General features: G+C 39.2%; 1 protein-coding gene across 1 annotated transcript in view; it reads left to right on the forward strand.

Moving 5' to 3' along the window:
• CNR2 (cannabinoid receptor 2) overlaps positions 1-27,596 on the forward strand; it is a 130,531-nt gene that overhangs the window by 7,028 nt on the left and 95,907 nt on the right. The window lies entirely within an intron of this gene.

The following is a 27,596-nucleotide window of genomic DNA, read 5'->3' on the forward strand; positions in this document are numbered from 1 at the left end:
AGCCAAAAAAACAGGATACTTATATATCTCAGATCAGAGTTGTAGTCAACGCCCCTCCTCCACTCTGCTCAGTGTGTATAGACAGAAATCCTCTCAAAGTTAGGGCTTAAATACCAGAAGATACAACCTTAGGCAACCTTTTTTTTTTTAAAAAAGCACAAAATAACCACCCTCCACTATCCAGCAGCAAATTAACACAATCCAGCCAGAAAGGTAAAGAAAGGCTTCTGCTAATTCAAGATGGCCTGTTGATGTGCTTTGAGCAATCACTGTAAAGACAAACAGGCCCAGAGCCAGCAAATCTGAACTAGGACAATACAAAACTATTAGCCTACACTGTTTAGACAGTAAACACTACAGAAATCTTTATGACAGCAGTGAGACATAAAATGAAAGTTTTCAAACAGATAAAGGAGCAAAGAAACTCTACAGAATGCTTTTAACTGCAAACAAATCAGTTACCCATGCAGATTAGTTAATAGCAATAAAATACAGTAAAAACTATGCAGCAGGCAATAAAAAGTGCTATATATAAATTGCTAGAAACAATAATCAATATAAATAAGCCAAAAAAGGATACTTATATATCTCAGATCAGAATTGTAGTCAACACCCCTCCCCCACTCTGCTCAGTGTGTATAGACAGAAATCCTCTCAAAGTCAGGGCTTAAATACCAGAATAGACAACCTTAGAAAACTTTTTTTAAAAAAGCACAAAACAACCACCCCCACTAGCCAGCAGCCAATTAACACAATCCAGCCAGAAAGGTAAAGAAAGGCCTCTGCTTATTCAAGATGGCCTGTTCATGTGCTTTGAACAATCACTCTAAAGACAAACAGGCCCAGAGCCAGCACATCTGAACTAGGACAATACTAAAGCTATTAGCCTACACTCGTTAGACAGTAAACACTACAGAAATCTTTATGACAGCAGTGAGCCACAAAATGAAAGTTTTTAAAAAGATAAAGGAGTAAAGAGACACTACAGAATGCTTTTAACTGCAAACAAATCAGTTATCTGTGCAGATTAGTTATAGCAATAAAATACAACTATGCAGCAGGCAATAAAAAGTGCTATATGTAAATTGCTACAAACAATAATCCGTATAAATAAGCCAAAAAAAACCAGGATACCTATATATCTCAGATCAGAGTTGTAGTCAACGCCCCTCCTCCAGTCTGCTCAGTGTGTATAGACAGAAATCATCTCAAAGTTAGGGCTTAAGTACCAGGAGAAACAACCTTAGACAACTTTTTTTTTAAAAAAGCACAAAAGAACTACCCTCCACTAGCCAGCAGCCAATTAACACAATCAAGCCAGAAAGGTAAAGAAAGGCTTCTGCTAATTCAAGATGGCCTGTTCATGTGCTTTGAACAATCACTGTAAAGACAAACAGGCACAGAGCCAGCAAAGTTGAACTAGGACAATACTAAAGCTTTTAGCCTACACTCTTTAGACAGTAAACACTACAGAAATCGTTATGACAGCAGTGAGCCACAAAATGAAAGTTTTTAAACAGATAAAGGAGCAAAGAGACTCTACAGAATGCTTTTAACTGCAGACAAATCAGTTACCTGTGTAGATTAGTTAATAGCAATAAAATACAGTAAAAACTATGCAGCAGGCAATAAAAAGTGCTATATATATATATATATATATATATATATATAAATTGCTAGAAACAATAATCAATATAAATAAGCCAAAAAAGCAGGATACTTATATATCTCAGATCAGAGTTGTAGTCAACGCCCCTCCTCCACTCTGCTCAGTGTGTATAGACAGAAATCCTCTCAAAGTTAGGGCTTAAATACCAGAAGATACAACCTTAGGCAACCTTTTTTTTTTAAAAGCACAAAAGAACCACCCTCCACTATCCAGCAGCCAATTAACACAATCCAGCCAGAAAGGTAAGAAAGGCTTCTGCTAATTCAAGATGGCCTGTTCATGTGCTTTGAACAATCACTGTAAAGACAAACAGGCCCAGAGCCAGCAAATCTGAACTAGGAAAATACAAAAGCTATTAGCCTACACTCTTTAGACAGTAAACACTTCAGAAATCTTTATGACAGCAGTGAGCCACAAAATGAAAGTTTTTAAACAGATAAAGGAGTAAAGAGACTCTACAGAATGCTTTTAACTGCAAACAAATCAGTTACCCGTGCAGATTAGTTAATAGCAATAAAATACAGATCAGAGTTGTAGTCAACACCCCTCATCCACTCTGCTCAGTGTGTATAGACAGAAATCATGTCAAAGTTAGGGCTTAAGTACCAGAAGATACAAATTTAGACAACTTTTTTTTAAAAAAAAGCATAAAACAACCACCTCCCACTAGCCAGCAGTCAAGTAATAAAATCCAGCCAGAAAGGTAAAGAAAGGCTTCTGCTTTATCCCACTTGACTCTTGCCGTCTTCCCCTCCCAGATAAAATCCTTCAGCTCTTTAATAATTGCTATCCACAACTTCTCTGGTTAATAAAAATATGCCTGACCTGTGTAAACTAATATCATAACCTTCATCACAAAATATGTGGAAAGAGACTGAGTGTTGCTTCATCTACCCTAATAATGTGTTACCAGCATGACCCTCACCATGAATCTGAGTGGGATAATAGGTTCATAGATTAGTACTAGGCTAACTGCCCTTTTGGGACATTTGAAGCCTAGCCAGTTACCCCATGTGAGAATCAAATCCTGCACCTTGTGTCTTTAAGGTAAACACCTTAACCATTATGGCATCCTCCCACCCCACACAAATACAAAATCATCCCTGTTTCTTCACAATTTTCTATCCTATTTTCCTGGACAGTTACGTTAACAGATTCATGGACTGTCTGAAAAGTCTGTGTTTGTACTTTGCAATCAGAAAGCTTGGAAAGCATCCTTCTTTTTGTTAGATCTTATTAAAATGTTGAAATGGTGTTCTTTGGCAAGCAATCCTTCAACAACTTTCCATTTATTCAGTGTGAGAAAAACAAGGAAAATGAATGAAAAACATTGGCAATAATACTTTTCTGAGCAACAAGCCTTGATAAAAAAGGAAACTTCACTGTCCACTCATCATTCTGATTTGTTACATCAGCTTTTTACACTTATAATCTACAGGAAAGCAAGAGCTTGTGTTTACTGCACTAAAAAACATGTTCACTCAGGAAATACTTTGAAGAGATGAGTGTGTCATTTCTTGCTGCTGGAAGTTACATTATCACAAAATTCTTTACTTTAATGACTTTTTTTGCAGTTCTAGTTATCCTGCAAAGGTTTGATCTTCCACTTTGCAGTGAAGCGGTGCCCTATGAGCCTTTCTCATTGTTATACACCGTTCATTGCATAACCCACCACATGAGGTCCAGTTCCCCCATCAGTGACAAAGAGAGGTCAGTAAAGGGAGACTGGAGAACTGACATAGCTGCTTCCCGGAGGTGCCTTGCTTGTTAAGTAAGCCCTGTTCTTACCTTTGTGAAGGCATCTCTCTCTCTCTCTCTCTCTCTCTCTCTCTCTCTTTCTCTAATGGAATATCACCTCTTTGGGCCTTTGGATGGAGACACCATCAGTCCAGCCTATAGATTCTTAGACCAGATTGCACCCACAACTTTGGCTAACCAGGATGTGAAAGCAGCTACCCTTTACCATTTGTATCCCCACCCACCAGGATAGACTTACCGGTTCGCCTTGCCAGATACCATCAGGCACCTGATCTTCTAACTGAACTCAGGTTGCCTTGTAGTATAGTCAGGGTGTTACCTGTCTACATGATCAGGCTGGCATTTCCTTGATAAGTTTTCTTTTCTCTTCTCCGGCTGCATAATAGAAACAAGAGAGCCTGTGGAAGGTAGGTATAATTAAAATGGTACTTACGTATTATCATAACCACATTCCAAAGAGGAAAAGTGGCTCTTTTCCAAGCCATAGTCGTGGTGATAAATGTACTCAAACTGTCTTGCACATATCTCTCAATTGTCCAGATTTTTGTGCCATATTTTTGGTTTCTTCTTCATAACATTTGTGGATTTATGACACATCAGTGAGGATTGACTTTACTAAATAATGGCATACATTTACGTTTCAGACTTCATATCCTTCAGAAAATGCTTGAGAACACAAATCCTGTTGCGGTAGTAACTTTCTAAGTTTATAAGAGCCATATTTAAAATCTTCCAATATTTTGGGCCCTTTGTCCCCCATTATATTCAGCTTTGTCCAGATTTCTTGCACTAACAGTCTGAGAGGTATGCGCTTGCAGAACAACTTTTTCTTGATCAACTGACATGAATCTGTTTTCAGCATTGAAAGAAATGCCAAGCCTTGTTTCGGAAGTGTAATCCCATATATTTGCTTATAATGAATCCCCAGTACTTTAACAGCACTCCATTTTGTCCCACACTTCTTCCCATCTGTTTAATAACTTTCTTCCTCCAAAATAATATGTACTCCTTGGCTTACCTCCTTTATTTCATTTCCCAACTTCCACCATGGTTTTTGACTTTCTGTGGACGTCTTTAAGCAAGCAGGTGAGAAATGTGTCCTAACAGTCTTACACAGTGACAGAAGTATTCCATAGAGTGATAATCCAGAAATATAATCACTTTGACTAAAACAGATTTACAGAGACCATAGTGACACATACATAAAGTGATACCATGTACTACAATTGGTGAATTTTAACATGTTGCGATAATATGTAAGTAACATTAAAATAAATTGGGATGGAACTGAATGCATGGTCAGACTTAGTAGTAACAGAGCAGGATGTCACTCTGTGTAATTAGATATGTAAGAACATATTTACTAAAGTTGCAGAAAGCACAAAATATAGGCGATATAAATGATTTGAGTATATGTTGTCTATGCTTTTTTTTCCACTTAGTGACCTTAGAGTATTAATCCTAACATTACATACTTTGCAAGTTTTTGACACTGTCTTGCCTGGTATAGTAAATGATTCTTTCCGTTTATGTATTTAGGTTGTACTGTTCTGTGGGAGGGCACATCTTACTGCAGCAGTTTATGACAGTGCATTATTTATTTATTAGGACTGTGTGTATAGTGAAACTGCATACAAGAAAATTGTGAGACAAAGACAGAAAGAAAGACATGCACAAGTCACTTTAATGCTTTAACATTGTTTAGAACAACACAGCAGTGTTATTTAAAAAAAAAAAAAAAATATATATATATATATATATATATATATATATATATATATATTTTTTTTTTTTTTTTAAATAACACTGCTGTGTTGTTCTAAACAATGTTAAAGCATTAAAGTGACTTCTGCATGTCTTTCTTTGTCTCACAATTGACTCTTGCCGTCTTCCCCTCCCAGATAAAATCCTTCAGCTCTTTAATAATTGCTATCCACAACTTCTCTGGTTAATAAAAATATGCCTGACCTGTGTAAGCTAATATCATAACCTTCATCACAAAATATGTGGAAAGAGACTGAGTGTTGCTTCATCTACCCTAATAATGTGTTACCAGCATGACCCTCACCATGAATCTGAGTGGGATAATAGGTTCATAGATTAGTACTAGGCTAACTGCCCTTTTGGGTCATTTGAAGCCTAGCCAGTTACCCCATGTGAGAATCAAATCCTGCACCTTGTGTCTTTAAGGTAAACACCTTAACCATTATGGCATCCTCCCACCCCACACAAATACAAAATCATCCCTGTTTCTTCACAATTTTCTATCCTATTTTCCTGGACAGTTACCGAACATTAAAAGTTAACAATATTGCACTGAAAAAAGCTGAAAAAATAAGTCCAAATGCATACATTTCAGAGCATACAAAATACCAGTATAACCAATGTCCATTTTTATGTGGTAGTACGCATCTTGGACGTCTATTGAGCACATCCAATCATCTTTTCCTAAGAAGGGAAGTATTGACTGCAGTGTTACCATTCGGAACTTTGACTTTGATAGATTCGTTTAACTTGCTTAGGTCTAATATGGGTCTCCAGCCCCATAGTATCTTAGGGAAAGACTACCCATACAGTAGTATCCTAGGTAAAGACCACCCACATAGTACTATGCTAGGTAAAGACCACCCATACAGTAGTGTCTTAGGGAAAGACCACCCACACAGTAGTATCTTAGGGAAAGACTACACACACAGTAATATCCAAGGTAAAGACCACCCACACAGTAGTATCTTAGAGAAAGACCAACTACACAGTGGTATCCTAGGTAAAGACCACCCACACTGTAGTATCCTAGGTAAAGGTCACCCACATAGTACTATGCTAAGTAAACACCACAAACACAGTACTACCCAAGGTAAAGAACACCCACACAGTAGTATCTTAGGGAAGGACCACCCAGACAGCAGTATCCTAGAGAAAGACCACCCAGACAGTATTATCCTAGGTAAAGACCACCCACACAGTAGCATCTTAGGGAAGGACCATCCACAGAGTAGTATCTTAGGGAAAGCCCACCCACACAGTAGTATCCTAGGTAAAGACCACCCACACAGTAGCATCTTAGGAAAAGACCACTCACACAGTAGTATTGTAGGTAAAGACCACCCACATAGTACTATGCTCAGTAAAGACCACCCATACAGTAGTATCCTAGGTAAGGACCACCTACACAGTAGTATTGTAAGAAAAGACCACCCAGACATTACTATGCTAGGCAAAGGCCACCCACACAGTAGTATCCTAGGTAAAGACCAACCACACAGTAGTATCTTAGGTAGAGACCACCCGCACAATATTATCTTTGGGAAAGGCCACCCACCACACAGTAGTATCTTAGGTAGTGACCACCCACACAATAGTATCTTTGGGAAAGACCACCCACACAGTAGTATTTTAGATAAAGACTATCCACATAGTACTATGCTAGGTAAAGACCACCCATACAATAGTATCTTAGGAAGAGACCACCCACACAGTAGTATTCTATGGTGTCATGGCTTCACTGACCACCTCCAGTAGTTTAAGATTTGAACAGATCATGGCTAAACTACAAAAAATAAATTAAAGAAAAATCAGCATATTTGTACAAATCAGATTGAAAATGTCTGTGACTGAAATTAATTTAATTGTATTTTCTTACAAAACCAGATTCAGACATTTTAGATGTCAAGCACAGGATGGGTACAGCAGAAGCATCTTGAAGCAAAGCCTGTGGATATGGAAAACAGGAGGAGAATTACAAATTAAGGTTCAGTGCTGCTGCAGAAAAAGTGAACCGACTGCATTGCCAGCATGTAAAATACACCTGCTGAATTGATAAAGATTAAAGTTGCAGACATTAAAATAGAGAGGACACACAGAGTATACATTCCTCAACATGACTGGGCAAGAATGGATCATCTTGTACTAATTAGATCTGAATCATGTGCTTTGAAGTAAGGGATTTCATCATCCACCTGGACTCCTGAATTATTGAAGGTTGAAAACAGTAGACTGATACATGGACAAGATTGGTCAGCAGGGGCAAACTGAAAAGAGAAGCTTTTCAGTCAGCAATCCACTTATAAGGGCTGAATAAATGGATATATCGATTCTGCAACTATTTCAAATGAAAGACTAAGTGTCTGGAGGGTCATTTAGATTTTATTCACTGGACAATGCTTAGCCAAAGCTGAAAAAGTCAGCTTCAAACCTGGATAAGCACACAAGCCTGACTGCGAACAGGAGACAGAAGGCAATGAGGTGACTGGTCAGCTAATGCAGGACACCAAACCTATTCCCATTGATTCAGAGAAGTCTCACCCTGAGGCAAAAGGCTGATGGGTTTTGTGCAACGTTTTGTGATTTACATCAATCGGGTTTAAAATATTAAAAAGAAAACTCATGTCACACTGAATTCCCAAATCGATATGTACATTGAAATCAAATTACACAAGCAGACATCCACAAAAATATACACCCCAAAATGAAACTATATCCTGCAGCTTTCTCAGTCTAGGTCCATAAGTCCTATTTATCAAGAACTGTGCTTTTGAAAAATATTAACATTAACACTTAGATTCATAGATTGGGAAGATATAAGCCTATTTTAGTTCAAGAGGTTTCATTAAACAATTCTGAATGCGGCAGCGAGTCAAATGATTTTGTTAATTCCATAATATTGGAATATAATGATGGTTCAGGATTAGTTAGACACATTCTTAATAAAGAATGGAATAAATTTATGCTTTTCACTGATTTAGATATATTAAAAAAGGAGAAAATTAAAGTGGTTTATAAAAATGCAAGAAATCTGAAAGATTACTTATATAAAAACAACAAGATGAATGAGAGTAGTAATAATAAAAAGAGATTTGGTACATTTAAATGTGTCCGATGCTCTCAGTGTGAATTTGTCAGTAATAAAGAAAGTATTGTTTTAGAAAGTAGAAATATTACTTTAAATAGTATGTTATATTATAATTGTGAGTCTATTGGCCTAGTATACTTAGCATTATGTCAAGCCTGTCAGGCTTTCTATATAGGAAAAACAGAGAGAAAGCTCAAAAGGAGAATTAATGAGCACATGTACGACATACAAACTAAGAGGGACAGTAATGCTTTGTACAAACATTCATTGGAATGTCCTAGTGCCTGTTATAGATTGTTTGTTTTGGAAAAAATTAGTATGGATAAAAGAGGGGGCATGTGGGAAGAAACATTCAAATACAGAGAATTGTGGTGGCAATTGACCCTGGAATCCAACAGGAAACCGGGTTTGAATGAACATGTCTCCCTTGCCCCACTTTTAAAACTGAGAGCAGCCAAATTATAAGTACATATACATATGGCTGTCCCCTTTGGTTTTATTGTTATGCACATAGCACTTTAAGCATTTATTAATGTAGAGAATATGTTGTTTCATAAAAGATATTTTTTTTAAAATAAATGTTTTTAAGGATTAAATTATTTTATTTTTAATTATGTTTTGCTGCCGAGAATTTTATAGGTGTATTTTTACATTATTTGATTTGTTTTCAAAGGGTTGTGTCAGGATTTGATTCTGTGGTTTTTAAAAAAGCTAGAGGGAAAACATTTGTCTGATGGATCTTTATTGGATAATCACTTTGTGATGTCATTTATTTTTGAGCATTTAAAATGATGATCTGTGTTTTAGCCCACATCTGATAAAGTTGTATAAATGAAAACGGAATTTTAACTACGTTAATGTTTTTTTTACTTTACTTTAATAAAAGGTAATCTGCTACATTAATTTTCTCCAGGGCTTGATTGTTTCACTCAACAAGGCTGTTTTCTGTTATTTTATGTATATTAGCCAACATGCTCTATATGGGTGGCCACGGTGGTGCAGCAGTTAGCATTGCTGCCTCACAGCAAGAGGTTCTCCAGTTCAATCCTTGGCTGGGGTGCCTTCTGTGTGGAGTCTGCGTGTCCTTCCTGTGGCTGCATGGGTTTCCTCCGGGTGCTCTGGTTTCCTCCCACATCCCAAAGACATGCTGTAGGTGGATTGGACACTCTAAATTAGACCTAGGTGTGTGTGCGTGCATGTGTGTTCCTTCTGTGCAAGGTTGGGCACTGGGCTGGCAACTCAACTCTGTAAAACTCCACTGCCAGTTATGAGCAGACAGGTAATCCACTGTGGCAACCCCTAACTGGGAAAAGCCAAAAGAAGAAACCAAAATGCTCTATATGGTTTACCACTTAGACACAAATAACAAACATTTTTGATTTGTCTGCTAAAAACAATTCCACATCAATCAGCATCAAAAGTTTCTTATGTTCCATCACTACAGACAAAACAAATGCTTGGTAACTTTATTAATGGACCGCTTAAAGTTCTGATGCTGACTGATGTAGCAATGTTTCAGCTAACCAGTTCAAACTGTTTTCTGCCACCATGTTCTTACTACTGTTTCTTCATAACAGCTGAAATGAATGATGCATATAAAAGTAGGAGCTGTTTACAGAATATGAATATTTGCAATTTGTATGTATTTGAGAAAAAGAAAAACAAAGAGCAGCAGCTATTGCTTGGAGTCAAATTCTGCAGTCTCTAAAAGATCTGTTGTAGAATAGTCCCTCTTCTACACCTGTCAGAGGCAACTTTTCAGAATGAAGTGTCAGTCACCACCATCCCTGTCAGTAGGTTGAGGGGGGTCTATATTATAAACCCAAAAGCTCTAAATAGTGAATACATCTACACTGACACATAAAGGTCAATGTACAAAAACAGAGAAATACTTAATCTGCGAACATGAAAATGCCGAACGTATTTCGTCACCCAACAGCACCATGCAGGTACGCTCAAACTAACTAAATAAAATTAGATTAACACACTTTGTCTGATAGCCCAGGCTGGTGCATAATGGCTCAGGACATTGAGAAAGGTGGAGTTAAAGTAATCTACAGCTTCTTCGAGGGGTAGATATTTTAGGGGGGACCAATTACAGTGTTTGAGTTCATTGTTTAGGTCCTTAGCTTTGAAGTTCTTTTTTATAAACTATTTTAAGGGTGGATTGGCTAGAATGGTGGGATTTATTCCTAATAAGATATGTTGGTTGGTGGTCACTCAAGCTGTCTGGTAGGCAGCCTGAATGGTGTGCGAAGGGGGGGTCAGACAGAAGTATCCAGTCTAAGATGGAATGATGATTAGAATTTTCGTCGATTCTAGTTGGGGTGTCTATGATTTGTGTAAACCCATGAAGATTAATATGGGTAGAGGGGTATTATTTGGTACAGTTGGTCCAGTCTATGTTAAAATCTCCTCGGAGTATGGTCTCTTGTGGGTGGGAGATGGCCATCCAGGATAAAAGGTTCTCCATGGTGGCAATGTTGCTTCCTGGTGGGATGTAGACACCTGCTACAACTATATTTTGTTAGAATTTATTTTTAATTTAGCAATAATGAGTTCAGTATCATTAACTTCAAGGGGGTAGGTAGTAGCTAACATGTTCCAATATGAGATGATTTTGATACATTATGACTACACCTCCTCCTTTTTCCCTGTTCTATCCTTCCATATAATATTATAGCCAGGGGGTGTAATTTCATTATCGTGATGTTCTGGTTTAAGCCAGGTTTCTATTAGTATGGCTAAATCTGGTTTATAAAAGGCCAATAGGGCATGGAGGTCTTGAACTTTGCTAAGCATACTTCTAACATTTATGTTTAGGAATAGAAGAGAGTGGTTTGTCCTGTTTGTCCTATTGTTGAGAGGATTTGATTGGTTTAGGTTTGTATGGGGAGAACAGGTGGGTCCTGGTTTAGGATGTATATCACTGCAGCAAGTGAGTTTTTGGGTTAGAATTATGTAGAGCTTAAGTAGTTTATGTAGTATTTTATTTTGTTTTTGGGACGAGTAGGGGAACATTTTATTGATTGTTTTATTATTTATGTAGGAATATTGATGGGTTGGGGCAAGGTTGTGTGAGATAGTGGGAAATGTTTTAGTCTTAGTGAATTGGTTATAGCACAAATATATTTTCAAGGATGAACTGGGAGCATTTTCTGGTTAAACGAATAGACTCCCACCTGAATTAAGAGGCTTGAAATCTGTCATTGAGTTCAAAAAGGCCTTCTCCAAACACTTGCACAAGGAAACTGAATGAAAGTGCTTTAGGGACAAAGATTAAGCTCACCATTTGCTGTCAAACAGCATACTATCTTCAGCAAGTCAGTACAGTGAAATGTTGAATTCTAACAGCATGCTATCAGCAGCATGATGTTCTTTCCCTGTTTGTTATCCTAAATGTTGCCCTGCTTGTTTCCTGAAATATTGAGATTTAAAACTGACTTTATGTATATACTCTAAATATTGTAAACAACCTTGGTTTTCCTGTTAACTTTCTTTACATAAGACATTACAACAAGCACAGGAGTCTGCAACATGCATATGTTTGTGCCAAGAACCTTTAAAAACATTTGATTTTGCATTTTTCTTATATGTATTTTATGCTTCTTGAAAATTCACATTGTTTTCTTTTGTTTCTGTACTTTCAGGTCATGGCTGAAAAGGGTCTTTGGACCAGCCCCACCTACCCAGTTACCAAATAGTAAATAAATAAATTAATTAAGTGACTTCCTGAGAGGTGCATAATAGGCAAACAGAGACTGATTAAATCAAACCCTAGACTACAGACAGCATTATTACCAGCTCGTAAACTCAATCCTCTGTGGTAACCTACCATATGTAAAATCTAATTAATTATATGTTTGTGAACAGCAATGCTGTCTGCGGAGTACGGAGTGCTGCCTATACAGTGAGAGACAGCAATGAGGCAGTGGAAGGAGGAAGGTTTTCTTTTGAAAAAGGAAGCTGTTGGCTGGGGAATATAAGCAGAAGTGTACAGCAAGTGTATTAGTTAGGCTGAGATGATATCTCTGAGAGAAGTGAGTGTAGATGTGAGAGCAGAGCTAAACAGTGAAGCAGCTATAGAAGCTAAGTTTAGCGAGCTGCAGTGTACTGCTTTGCACTGTACTATAATAAGGTAGCAGGGATGTAGAGAAGTAAAAAGTATGTACAGTTATTACAGTTATTATATGTTATATTTCACAAAGAAAACAAGTAGAATTCATAGGAATGAAATGAGAGAAATGTAATTTAAATAAATCAGCAGGTACAATATATATGACCCTAAAACAGTAGTCTCAGTTAAAAGTAGAAAAGGAGGTAGTTTTGATTTCATCAGGGCTTCATACTTCTGCAACTATGTTTATGTTGAAGAGAAGTTTTTAATTTCAGAAGAAGTGTGAGATTATTTGCCAATCACAGGGAACTCGGAGTATTCTTCTTAAAACTTGCTGTGCTAGCCTAGCGAAAACTATTGCTGTATACCATTAGGAATGTCTGTGTTTTAAACGTAATTCATTTCTGCTCCATTGCAGTTAATATTAAAGCATCTTTAAAAGAAAATGCAATGAATCTTTGCACAAAAGCTTATTATTTTCTCAACGGGCACTTGAAAGGTGTCACTTTGTCATGCAGTACCTGGGTCTCGCACTGTAGGTGACATACCTAATGCTTTTCTTCTCTAGTTCAGTCGTCAACATTTTAAAAACAGTAGTGATAATACAAGTGCTCAAAACTTTCTCTTTTGTAGATTTTGTGTTTGTCGGCTGTGATCACAAACCACCACAATTTCTATTTTAGTAAACATATCACATTAATTTATGTTTGCTGACCACACTCTTCAGTAAGAATCTTTAGAATCTCACATTTCTGTCAGTCACTTCATGCATACACATATGCACAACTAAATTATTGCAGATATGAACGTATGCACGTATGAAAGTTGTAGCTTACGGACACAAAAAAGTACAGCAGTGCTATGTATAAGCTGTAGATCAAACCATCTTGAAAATGAAACAGCTACCACGGGGAAGTGATTATCATTCATGACAAATGCCGATAGTCCAGGTAATGATTTTGATGTATTAAATGGTAACTCATGGTAACTATCAACAATGATTACTAGCAGATATGAACAATGATTACTAGCAGATATGAACAGTGATTACTAGCAGATATGAATGTCGCAACTACTCTATAAAAGACATTCAGTAGTTGTACACTTTGGCTACTGTGTTTAATAGTGTGGTCAAAGCAGTTGCAATGTAATGCAGAAAGCAGAGAGAGAGAGAGTAGGCATATCAGTTGCCAAGTCGAGTACTGCCTTGATGTTTGCTGTAGTGCTCTCTCATATGACATTGTGTGTATTAAGGAACAATTACAGAGAAAATAGTATTTTACTTGATACCTGGCTGTACCTGAATACTTGTAATGGATTTCTGTCCTTTTTATCCCAGTAGCTGAAGAAGATCAGCTAAACTTTTATGCAAAACATAAAGTAACTGCAATGGATGAATGAAAATCTAACAACTGTTTTACTAAACAAATGTTACCTTAATAATCTTGTTATTTATTTATTTGTCTTTGTTTACCAGGATAGGCCAACTGAGTAATCCAAAAGTCCCATTTTCAGTGTAGCCAGGGCAGAAAAGGTCCAGAGAATTTTATACATTATGGACACATTAACAGAAGCATATAATGTCAAGAATATTCTTAGACATGGCCCCAACAGATTGGTTTTGTGAAGGGCGGAAAGTGTCTATTCAATCTGATAAACATCTTTGAAAGGGTTACAGAAGCTGTAGACAGCCTCTGTGTAGTTCACATATCTCATGTTCCTGAAATTAAATTACAACTTATCCACAACAGTCATCTTGTACCAGTAATAAAAAACATCAGCCAAAACTTCCAGGGCTAGCCTCATACAGACCCTACAATTGATCCATATGTGATAAGACAGACAGCATCCCCCTAGTAAACTCTTGATGTACTAAAAATAGGCTTATCGAAATACTAAAAAAATGTAATTATCATCACTTTTGGTAAACAACCTCTCTCTTCATCATATTGTGTAGACAGCATACCCACCCAACACTAAACTAAAATATAGGCAGGGTCCTAGGGACCTGGGTTGAACTCCCTCACTTTTGACCATGTCACAACAGTTGTCACAAAATTATTTTAGTTAACTCATCTAACTACCAAAGGAATATCATCAAGGTCTAAAGAAGTAATTACTCTTATCCTCAGCATTGATCAAACCAATTATCTGGTACAGCACCCTCTTTGGGGTGCATCTCACTAAACATATCAAACAATTAGAAAGACTCCAAAGGTTTTTAACCACAAACATCACAGGCTGAAAGTCCCTCAGCTATCAAGAGAGTCTGAAAGCTTTTTTTTTCATTTATTCAGTGTCTTCTAAACTTTTGAAAGGAGATCCCGGCCTCACATACTGCATCATTAGAGGCCTTGTTAGTTTGGACCTCCTGTATCACTTCAAGTCCAATATCACCACCAGTAATAAAATAAGAGACCTAAATCTCCTAAATCTTCACCATAAGATAAATAAAACAAAGTGGAGATACAGATTTACAGCTCAGTGTCTCTGTAATAAACTCCCCCTGCATGCTAAGCAGTATAACTCACTATCTTCCTTTAAAAATAAGCTACATGACTGCGTGGATATCCACAGGTTTACTCCATGATTGACTAGAATGGCCCTCATGGGGACAGGAGGTGTGGCATGAGGGAGGGCACCTGCAAGGCATGAATGGTCAGAAGACTTAATGGCCTTATAATCTATGCTATTGAGTTTGTCAGTGACTCCTCAAAAGGTCCTACTAGTGTCCTTTGCAGGGTCTTGCCCTGCCTGTCTTGATTATCATGTTGCCATTTGTAGTTTGTCTGTGGAAATGACTGAGGCACTGATGCTCACAACCCACTTAAAATGTAATATAGACACGTTGTAAAGTGCTGATCAGGAAACTAGTTATGGCATGAAACCTACCATGCAGCCTTTGGATTTGTTCCATGTATCCATTTTCCTGTAACTATGTTACAGCTTATTCGAAACAGTCATCTTGTACCAGTAGCAAAACATGTCACCCAGATCTACCAGAGGTACCTTACATCAGCAACATTATCAAAAATATGGCTGCCTATATGGTTTAAAATGTTTTGAAAAGCCCATAAGTACAAACTAAAGTTTAATTAAACAATACAACAAGCAAATTGATTGTTATATCATCCCTTCAAAATATATCAAAATGTTAAATACTGTACAGATATCTCAGAGCTATTACCAGAAGTTTTTTGGAAAGTGATTATTTTCTAGCTAAACTTAATTTGTAAGGCAGTATAATGGGAGGTACAGAGAATGGCATCAGGGCAATGAATAAACAAGAATTTATCTGTGTTAAATGTTAGTTTTCAGTGATTATACAGAACAGAAATAATGATTTAAGATGTGAGGTTGACAAGATGAAGGAGAAGTAGTGAGGGAGCAGAAAAAAATAAAGCAGCACTTGATTACACTGCACAATATTTATGTTTTTTTTTTTAATCTCCCCAGACCTCATTGTTATTGGCTCGGCCTCCAGCACTGAAGCACCGAACATCCATGCTGAATCTACCAGCAACTGTCCAACTCCCCTGGACTTACTGCATTTTTTGCTCGGGCCAGTCATGGATCCTGAGGGTGTCCTGGGGGCTTGGCTTATCAGTGCTTCCATCCAGAGGTTTGTAATTTTTTTTTTTTATGGCCTATCCATTTCCCTTTCCTCACCCACCACACTTGTTTATATCCAAGGGCAACTCCCTTCTTTGGACCACACCCCCTTACAGAGCATATCAGCAAGTGTCCTAAACCTAGGATGTACATGTCTGTCCCTTCACTGCCACTCTGTCAGTCACCTGAGCTGCTAATCAAACCCAGGTCAGCTGGGCCATCGTTAGAGCTAATAATACCATGGTAAGAGAATAACAATAACAGCCTTTCCACGTGCACAATAACGCACTATTCACTATCTTCCTTTAATACGCAGCATAGTTAATACCATACATGGGCAGGAATGTAAAAAAATAATAAAATAATTTATTTATTTTTATTTTACATTTGTTGACCAGGATAGTCCTACTGGATACATGTCCATTTTCAGTGGAGGCCCGGGTAAATAAAAGCTCCAAAGGTAGTTATACAAGCAAACTTAACATAGTACAAATTAAACACAATTTACAGACTGTTGAGGAGTATAAGTTATACAATCTCACAAACTTATAATATGGCTTAACAATTAAAACACAAATCAGTTCCAGTTAAAAATAGTATTGGTACACACAAGTAAAACTAAATATTTAGTCAGGCTTGGGGCAAGGACATAACCACTGAGACCTGAAATATTGCTTGAGAGTTTTCTTGAATTGAGATAGGGTAGATTCTAGGGTAATGTCAGCAGGTAGTGAGTTCCAAGTTTTGCCAACAGAGTCATAATAAAAAACAAAATACCAATCATATTCTATTACATAGCATTTTGAACATGTTGGAGAATTGATGTCTCAATCTCTACATGCTGACTGCCTCATACTTTCTCATTTTATTGATCACGTCTATAACCACAATTGCTGCATTTCATTTCCGGTGCAAGTCAACATTCAGCACTGAAAAATATTTGTTTTACCCCCTCCCCTCACAACACAAACACACTTTTTATGTTGCTTTCTACAGGAAGGTAATTCAGTATATCCACATTTTTTTTTAATCTCCTCGCTTTATTGCTTGAGCCATCTTCCATCATTATTCAAACCCCTTCTTTTGCATATTCATTCCAGAAGGTAATATCCTATTAATTGGTGCTAATTCCATTGCAGTATTTTGACATCAGAGCTTCATGGTGTATGTGCACTGCTGATATCCTGGGTTAAGGATCAAACTTGTGAAATGACAGCAACAATCTAGTATAAGAAGATTGGAGACCCACAGAGACTAGCTTCATTCTTTTACAAACTAATGTGAACAGCAAAGGTAACGGTGGAAGTTAGAAAAGAGAAAAGAGTGCATGCATATGTATTCTGCAGATCTGGGCAGACATCTCGCTGCATTTAATATACTAATGTGAAAATGAACAGCAAAGGTAACTGTGGAAGTTAGAAAAGAGTGCATGCATATGTATTCTGCAGATCTGGGCAGGCATCTCGCTGCATTTAATATACTAATGTGAAAATGAACAGCAAAGGTAACAGTGGAAGTTAGAAAAGAGTGCATGCATATGTATGCTGCAGATCTGGGCAGGCATCTCGCTGCATTTAATATTCTAATGTGAAAATGAACAGCAAAGGTAACAGTGGAAGTTAGAAAAGAGTGCATGCATATGTATTCTGCAGATCTGGGCAGGCATCTCGCTACATTTAATATACTAATGTGAAAATGAACAGCAAAGGTAACGGTGGAAGTTAGAAAAGAGTGCATGCATATGTATTCTGCAGATCTGGGCAGACATCTCGCTGCATTTAATATTCTAATGTGAAAATGAACAGCAAAGGTAAAAGTGGAAGTTAGAAAAGAGTGCATGCATATGTATTCTGCAGATCTGGGCAGGCACCTCGCTGCATTTAATATTCTAATTTGAAAATGAACAGCAAAGGTAACAGTGGAAGTTAGAAAAGAGTGCATGCATATGTATTCTGCAGATCTGGGCAGGCATCTCGCTGCATTTAATATTCTAGTCCACAGAAATCCAAACAGCAGCATGGTAGCTTTACCATTAAACTGTCCCTGCTGATTTGCTATTTGTTCCCTTTTCCCTGTGTTGGAGGAGGAAGGAAGTAGATTCTGGCTTTGGTCATTTACTAAGGAGTATTCAGCCTTGGTGTGGTAGAAGAATACTGGGACATTGTCTGAAGATGTAGGTTCTGTCCTCTAGTGGAGAACAACACCAAATAAGTAAGCTGAGAAAAGAAAAATGTTGCATATTAATGCTAAGGTAGAAGTGTATGTATGTATACGATGCATAATAAATAGGTATATATTTTTCTCATGATTAGATTCAGTTTGACTTGAATGCCATTGATTGTTTTGTGTCAGTCTAAATGGCATTATGCTTAAAGTGTGTTGACCACTCATCATACACCTTTTTGAGTGGTAGATCATACCTATCAGCTGTCCAGATTTTCAAGGAATTTCCAGATTTTTGTCTTTTATTTTTGGACTGTTCCTGAAAATTTGTGGCTTTCTAGCAAACCTTTGTGGTTTGAAGTCACTAAATAATACTAAAAAATGACAGTTTGAGTGTTAGATGTCATAACCTTCAGAAAATATATAATGATGCCAAATCTGTCATTCTATCAACTTTCTAAGTTTATAACAGCAATATATAAAATCTGTCCCTATTTTTTGGGCCTTTGTCTCCCTATTTTTGATGACTTTGTCCAGATTTTTGGTGCTGTGAGGTTGAGAGGTATGTGGCAGACATAAGATAAAATGTAAGAAGATATTTCTGCTGAATAGAGGCATACTTGAGCTGCATCAACTTTATTACAAGCTGAGATAAGTAGAAACTTGTGATGTTATAAGATAGTACTGCAATTTCATTTTTTCTGTTTTATTGATTCATTGAATATTGTGTTAAAATAGTACTGCATTTATCTGCTTATTTATTTCTTCACTGAAAATTGTGAGCTCTCTCTGTGTCTGCAGTTAGTTTCCACCCACCTCCCTGTTCTTGTTGTGGTATTAATCTTGGTGGCTTTGGAATTGCCCGCCCCCTCCTGTAAATTTGTGTTTGAACACTCCTCCTGGGCCCATCTCATTTGCTCACTCAACCGAGTACAGTGAGGTCATATTTTGATTTCAGACACTCCTGCTACTCCCATCTGTTCAGCCCTATCCCAGCACTATCCTAGTCTAGTCTCATTAGCTCATCCTAACTAATACAGAGAGAACATCTGAGTAGGCATACCCACTTAGGCCCTGAACTTGTCTGATTGAAGACTGCTGAAACAGGGCTCAGGTCTGAGGTTTTTTTGCTGGTTAATTGGGTAATTTGTTTAAATCAGTTTGCTTGTTTTCTATTGTTATATATAAAAAAAAACAATTTGCACTTTATCTACTTTTACTGTAATTGTGTTTCTTCCTACTTTATTACATTATTTTGTTTTTGTCTCTTCTTAAAAGTACTCAGTTGTGTTTATTCTGCTGCATTTGTTACTGCTTGGTAGTAGCCTGATTAAATAGTAACTGTTATTCTAAGTCTTTTGGTTAAAGCACTTGGGCTTCAGACCAGTTGTTTTACATTAAGAAGGTTTGTGGTCTGCACTATTGTGGCAGGTCAGGTAGCTTACATATTTCTAAGTTGGGAATTGCTGATTGAAGGCTCAGTGTCTGTTATTCTAAAAGTGTATTAGTTCTGGTTTAAGCACTTGGGCTCCAGGCCAGTTATTTTACATTAAGAAGGTTCTTGGTCTGCACTCTTGTGGGGGGAGAGGCTAGTTTCTGCCCTTCTGAGCTGGAAATTTCTGTCCAAAGGCTTACTGTGCCTGCTTATTTGAACAGTTTTTCTGATATTGGTGCACTTTGTCTGCTGTAGCATAGACTAGATTCAGGCCTACTGAAAATAGTTTTGTTTATATAACTTGAGCACTAATCCAGGCCATCTTTTTTGGAGAAGGTTCCCCTGCACCCTAGTGGCAGGAGTGTGTGGTTAGAACTTGTTTGTTTGAAGACTGCTGGTACAGGGCTCAGTTTTGAGGGGTTTTTTTACTGGTTAATTTGGTAATTTGTTTAAATCAGTTTGCTCATTTTCTGTTGCTATAAAAAAATTGCACTTTATTCATCTGCTTTTACTGTAATTGTGTTTCTTCCCACTTTTTAACTTATTTTGCTTGTGCTTCTTCTTAAAAGTACTCAATTGAATTATTCTGCTGCAGTTATTACTGCTTGGTAGTAGCCTGATTAAATTGTAACTGTTATTCTAATCCTTTTGGTTTAAGCACTTGGGCCTCAGACCAGTTGTTTTACATTAAGAAGGTTTGTGGTCTGCATTGTTGTGGCAGGACAGGTAGTTTACATCCTTCTAAGTTGGGAATTGCTGATTGAAGGCTCAGTGTCTGTTATTCTAAAAGTGCATTAGTTCTGGTTTAAGCATTTTGGCTTCAGGCCAGTTATTTTACATTAAGAAGGTTTGTGGTCTGCACTCATATGGGAGGAGAGGCTAGATCCTGCCCTTCTGAGCTGGGGATTTCTGGTTAAAGGCTTATTGTGCCTGCTTATTTGAACTGTTTCTTTCTGAAATTTGGTGCCTTGTTTGTTGTAGCCCAGAAGTTAGTAGTTTATTGGCCATTTTGGGCTCATTTTTATCTCTTTCATTTCCCTGCTTTAAAAAATGCATTTGCATGATTTTGCTCACCGGGCAGTGCTGGTTAGCTAGGGTTAAACTATTCCTGGCTCCACAAAGTTTACTCTTCAAATTTTCCCTTGGAACTAGACACACTTTCAACTTAAGCACTCAAACCATTTATTTATCAGCCCAGCACTTGCTCAAAACACATAGCAAGCACTAATTAACCCTAGCACTAGGCCCTCCTATACTCTCCAGAAGGACAAGGCTCTCTATTCGTCCCTACCAGCCAATCAGTAAAACAGCCCACTTTACCTATTCAGGCATGTCCAAATGGCAGTTTCAGGTGTACTCTACAGTCCAACTGGTGAATCTGGGCATTTTGAGGCAATGTTACAACTGCCTCATGTACACAGACAACCCTCTCCTCCAACCACCAAACATTAATATATGCGAGTGGTGCAATTATACAGCCAAACTGGAGGCAAAGCTCTCTCAACCCAAGACTGGAGCCGACAGTCAAGAAGAGAAGGAAAATACTTGCAACACACCACCAGTCTCACATAGACCTACTAAACCAACACCGGCAAATAACACACATAAATACACAAAAACATACTCGGAGGCTCTAAATAAAAATCTGCAAAAACAACAGAGACCTCCAAAGCAGACCCCCAAGCAACCTCCACACCCCATCACAAACCATGAAACACATACTTCACATAAACAGTGCGCCACGCAATCACAGCCCTTAAGGCAAAATAACATACCCAACACACTAGTGATAGGTGACTCTATAGTCAGGCACACTGATGTCCCACTAACTAGGCTGGACAAGGAGAAGGTTACACTTATCTGCCTGTCAGGTGCCAGGATCCGCCACATAACACAAGCATTCAGGTCACTCTAGAACAAGTACAAATAGGACTCTGTCATTGTCCATGTTGGTGTGAATGACCTGAGATGTACCTCCCCGGACTACATGAAAAGAGACACGGAAGAGCTCCCTGATCACGTAGCCCAAGCCAGTATGACACTGACCTTGAGTAGCATCCTGCCCTCACCAAGAATGATGCCACAGTATAAAGAAAAAATGATCCATTTCAACAATTGGCTAAGTTTCTGGTGTCATTCAAAGGGGATCCAGTATCTGTCTGCCTGGGATGGCATGCTCGACAAGCCACGTTGCTTTGCAAGAGATGGCTTGCACCTGTCACCCTTAGGCTTTCAAATACTGGCCAAGGCTTTTGCCGCCCCCATAGTGCCTTTTTTAGGCAAGGCTCAAAAAACAAACCCACCACCATAAATAGCACAAGTAACTAAAAACTAAGGGTAATGCTACTCAATGCCAGAAGTCTAAACCTCAAAATGCATGCACTGGAGGCACTCCTCAGTATGGAGAACATCGATATCTATGCAGTAACAGAAACCTGGTTTAAGGTTCCAGAGAGCACCCCAGCACTACCAGGCTATAACTCATACCATACTTTTCGGCCACAGAACCCAGACCAAAACACAAAAGGCGGGGGTGTATGCATATTCATCAAGGATACCCACACCTCCAGGTTAGTGGCACAGCACAATGCCTCAGAGATCATCCATGTGCAACTAACAATGGGCAAAACTGCAATTGAAATTGTAGCTTGCTACAGATCACCCACCATGACCCAGGACCCCCGTTCCACATTTCTGGAGACACTAGAAAATATTAAGGTCCTACCAAATGCCCTAATATTGGGTGATTTCAATTGCCAAAACATTAACTGGGAGAACTCTTCAATACTAACTCCCTTGCCCAATGCTTCCTAGAATTTATAAACTTGAATGCTCTGGATCAACTGGTTAACACCCTCACCAAAGGTGACAACATATTGGACCTGATCATCACCAACATGGGCGACCGGTGTTCTACACCAGAGGTCAACCCCTCTCTGTTTAGATCAGACCATAGACTAATCACGCTGGATATCCACATTCAGCCCCCACCCCCAATCAAGGAAATCACCATGAAAAACTTTTCAAAAGCAAACTTCACGTTACTTAAGACCGAGGTGGAAAGTTTCACAGCCTCCATGCTAAAGGACAACTCTGTCCAAGCTGCTGAATCCCTTACAAAGGCACTCTATGAGCACCTGCAAGAATACATGGATCGTGCTATCCCAAGCAAAACCAAGACTCACTCTAAGAAAAGAAAACCAGTCTGGTGAACCCCTGTCATAAACAAACTATACAATAGAAGGAGGAAACTAGTACAGAAAAGAGTAAAATCCCAAGAAGGAAAGGCATCCCTGATCAGTATCAGCAAGAAACTATGATCCCTCATAAAATTATCCAAGGCTAGCTTCGAAAGAAAAATTGCCAAGGACTCCAAAGATAACCACAAAGCGTTCTTTAGCTATGTCAAGAACCTAAGTGGAAACTCTCAGATCTGCTCTGAGTTAGTGCAGAAAGGCACAAAATACACTGAACCGACTGATATTGCCAACATTCTGGCAGACAGGTTTAGTGCAAACTTCACTCCCCCCTCTCACCCCCTAAAGGGCCCATAACCATACCAGAAGAATGTAGAGCCCTGGCAATCACTGACACACAGGTTAAACAGCCCTATCCAAAGCCAAAAACACAGCTTCAATGGGACTGGATGGTGTCCCAGGCTGTGTCTTACACGAACTCCAAAATTAACTAACCCTCACCTAAACACACTGCTCAAACTCAGCCTCTCTACAGGCTACGTACCCATAAAGTGGCACAAAGCAACAGTTATCCTGCTCCACAAAGGTGGAGCCAAAATGGACCCCGGGAACTATTGCCCTATAAGCATGACTAGCCTGGTCTGCAAGGCTATGGAGCGCATCATCATGGAACTCATTAACAGAGATATTGGGAACCTCCAAACATTGGACCCTACCCAGTTTGGTTTTGTTAAGGGCAGATCATGTCTCCTAAACCTGGTGGACTTCTTTGAGACAGTTACCAAGGCTTTAGATGAGGGAAAGGAGGTCCACACAGCCTACCTAGACCTCGCAAAGGCTTTCAACACCATTTCCCACTCAGGTATTATAGACAAGCTCACCAGCCTAAACATAAACCCCTACTTCACGAGATGGGTTGCCAATTGGCTCACAGATAGAACCCACACAGTGAGAGCTGCAGGATCTAGGTCTGACTCTAAACCGGTTACAAGTGGCATCCCCCAGGGCTCAGTCCTGGGACCCCTTCTGTTCGGTATATACTTCTCAGAGGTACAGGCAAGCACAGGAGGACTATGGCTGACCAAGTTCGCAAACAACTGCTAACTGGGGGCCATAATTGACTCTCTGGCTGATACAGACATCCTCCAGAAGGGTCTCACTGAGGCAGATACCTGGTGTCAAAATCATGGCCTCAAGCTAAATGCCAAAAAGTGCATAGTCATCTCCTTTGGAAAAAGCAAAGTACCTGTGAACTACCACATACATGGTAGTCCCCTAAATACAGAAAATGTAACAAGGGATCTGGGGACCCAAGTAGATAGTAATCTCTCCTTTGATAATCATATTGCCAAGGTGGTTAGAAAATCCTTCTATGTGGCCCACCTAATCACAAAAGGGTTTGCATCTAGAACAAAAGAGGTTATTGTGCCCCTCTACTCATCACTCATCAGACCCATCATAGAGTACAACACCCCATTTGGGATGTACCTTACAAGACACCTGCAACAGCTGGAAAGACCACAGAAGTACCTCACCAACAGGATTACTGGCCTCAAACAGATGTCCTATGCAGCCTGACTGACGAAACTGCAGCTGTACTCGGTTGCATACTGCTTACTCAGAGGTGATCTCTGCCTGACATACAAGGCCATGTCCAACCCAGAATTGATGGACGTGCTCCACCTAAAAAAAAACAAATCCCCTCTAGCCACATGCTCTAGGGATCTAAATCTCACAACAATGATAAATAGGACTTGCTGGAGGGATAGATTCCTCTCCCAGAGACTCCCCATGCTTTGGAACAGGATTCCAATCTACATTAGGCAGAGCCCCTCACTAACACTCTTAAAGAGAAACCTTGACGAGTGGATGGGAAACAGAAAATTTACGCCGGGGATCACTGCAGTGGCTCTGCTGGACAGAGGCACAGGGAACTAATGGCTCTGCTGGACAGAGGCACAGGGGAACTAATCTAAGGGGGCGGTGAAAGCCAACACATTCTGGCTAGGCTTACAGATGCCCTCGGGCAGATAGCCTAGTACTTACCTATGAACTTATTTATAATCCAGGACATTGTGCTACATAATGGTTTTCCACTACCTTTTTATGCAAATAAGCTAATTACAGATTATTAGCACTGCATAATGAAAAGGAATGACATATTGAAAAACACACCTACTTACTGCAAAAGCGTAAAGTACCTTAAAATAAGCATTAAGTGCACACAAAGCACTACGTGAAAGTTGTAGGCTCCGCATTACTTTGTTTCCACTATGAGATAGTGCTGCACTGAAGGACCCCGATGTTGAAGCAGTTGGGGCCTGTGGTGGTGCAGTGGTCAGCAGCACCTGAGACAGCACATGTGGAACAAAGGCCTCGACTAGCTGAATTTGTCTATCCAAGACCTGCTCCAGCACATCCTCAACCAAGTCCAGAAGCCCTCATTCAGTGAGGCTTGCCAGGCTGCCACATGCTGGGGTGCTTACAGGACCAGTGTCACTGTCTCATCCCTGCAAGGATGTTCCCATTCAGGCAGAGGATGAGCTGACCCTAACCTGGGAGGTATGTACCTGGGCTACTCCTGAAGATTTTAGATCAGTAAAACTGAAAATAAATGGAAGAGTATGAAAATAATAAAGGAGAAAGGGATGCATAATTAAAAGAAGAAAAACAGAGGAAAAAAGTGCGGGGAAGAGACAAAAGAGAAAATACACACAAATTCACACATCATGTTATACAGCATTCAGATTCTTACTTTAAAACATTTTTATTTTTACAAATTTTTATTGAAGTAAAACAGAATGTATGGGATGTATTTACACAGACATGGGACTATTTGGGAAGTGCATATATATATGTGGGAAGAATGCTACGGGAAGTGCTTACATGGACATTGGACTACTGATTTGGGAAGAGCATATGTATGTGTGGAGAGAATGCTATGGGAAGTGCTTGGTAGCTCCATGCTGGCAGTAGTCATGGGTTCGTACTAGGCTAACTGCCCTTGCAAGCCATTTTTAAGCCTAGCCAATTTTCCCTTGTGAGACTCAAACCCTGCACCTTATGTTTGTAAGGCAAACACCTTAACCATTAGGCCACCCTCCTAATCCCTTCCCTATGGGAAGTGCTTATGAAGACTGTGGATGAAATTTTATAGGAAGTGCTTATACATACTTGGCAGAAGAGGTATTGCTATCAAGTTCTGGTGAGGTTCACATGTTGTGGTCTATTACCCAAACATAAAGATTATATTTAGGTTCAAACATTCATAGGTGTACACTAGATTAACAACCACTAGGGCCTTATAAGTTTAGCTGTGCAGCTCCAATGTGACCCACACATTTGATTTATATATGTGGTGATTTACTGACTGCCTTTGTCCATCACAGACATAAGCACCAAACCAGAGGTATTTCTGATTATCCATCTATTGCTCCAAGTTGTGCTTAAATAGGAATAGGGAGGAACTCTGCTTCATATGGATGGGCAGCCTGTTCCAGAGAATCGGAATTCTCTGAGAAACATATCTGTTTCTCCAACATGTGTATTTATGTTGCAAGAAAAATTTGCATCTTTTAATATAGTAGTTCTGATGTTGTTTGTTTTGCGGATGTGCAAAATGTTCATCAAAACAGGGTCCAGGGATGCTTTGAATTCAAGGCAAAGATGAAATTTCAGAAGTCTGTATGATACTGATTAAAGAGACAGGGCTTTGAGGTGATCAGTATAGGACATTTTGTTCACACCTCATTAGCCTGACAAGCCTGGTCTGCAAGGCCATGGAACGTATCATCTTGGAGCTTATAAACAAAGACATAGGTAACCTCCAAACTCTGGACCCCACACAGTTTGGGTTTGTAAAAGGTAGATCATGTCTACTAAAAATGATTGACATCTTTGAAGCAGTCACTAGAGCCATAGACGAGGACAAGGTAGTGCACACAGCCTATCTTGACCTCGCCAAGGCTTTTGATACCATCCCCCACTCTGGAATTATAGATAAACTCACTAAACTGGGCATAAATCCCTATTTCACAAGATGGGTGGCCAGCTGGCTCACTGACAGAACCCACACAGTAAAAGTAGCCGACTCCAAGTCCGACTTCAGACCAGTGACGAGTGGTGAACCACAGGGTCTGGTCCTGGGTCCTCTCCTGTTCGGCATCTATTTCTCTGAAGTGCAGGCTAACACAGAAGGTCTTTGGCTAACAAAGTTTGCAGATGACTGCAAACTGGGAGCCATAATAGAATCACCTAATGATGTAGACATTCTACAAAAAGGCCTCACAGAGACAGATGCTTGGTGTCAAAGTCATGGCCTCAAGCTCAATGCCAAAAAGTGCATTGTCATCCCCTTTGGGAAAAACTTGGCACCCATGAACTACCACATAGCCTGTAGCTCACTAAACACTGAAAGTGTGATAAGAGACCTCGGGACACTGGAGGACAGTAGTCTCTCCTTTGATAACCACATTGCCACAGTAGTCAGGAAATCCTTCTACATGGCACACCTCATCACAAAAGGGTTCTCCTCTAGAAAAAAAAGGAGGTCATTGTTCCTCTCTACTCATCCCTCATCAGACCCATTATAGAGTACAATGCCCAATTTGGCATGTATCTCACAAGACACCTACAACAATTGGAAAGGCCACAGAAATACCTCACTAAGAGGATTACTGGCCTCAAACAGATGCCATACGCAGACCGTCTCAAAAAACTCCAGCTCTACTCCGTCGCATATCGCCTACTCAGAGGTGATCTCTGCCTAACATACAAAGCTATGTCAAACCCAG

The sequence above is a fragment of the Protopterus annectens genome, chromosome 1.part1 (assembly GCF_019279795.1).
Source record: "Protopterus annectens isolate FY-2018-M chromosome 1.part1, PAN1.0, whole genome shotgun sequence".
NCBI classification, from domain to species: Eukaryota; Metazoa; Chordata; order Ceratodontiformes; family Protopteridae; genus Protopterus; species Protopterus annectens.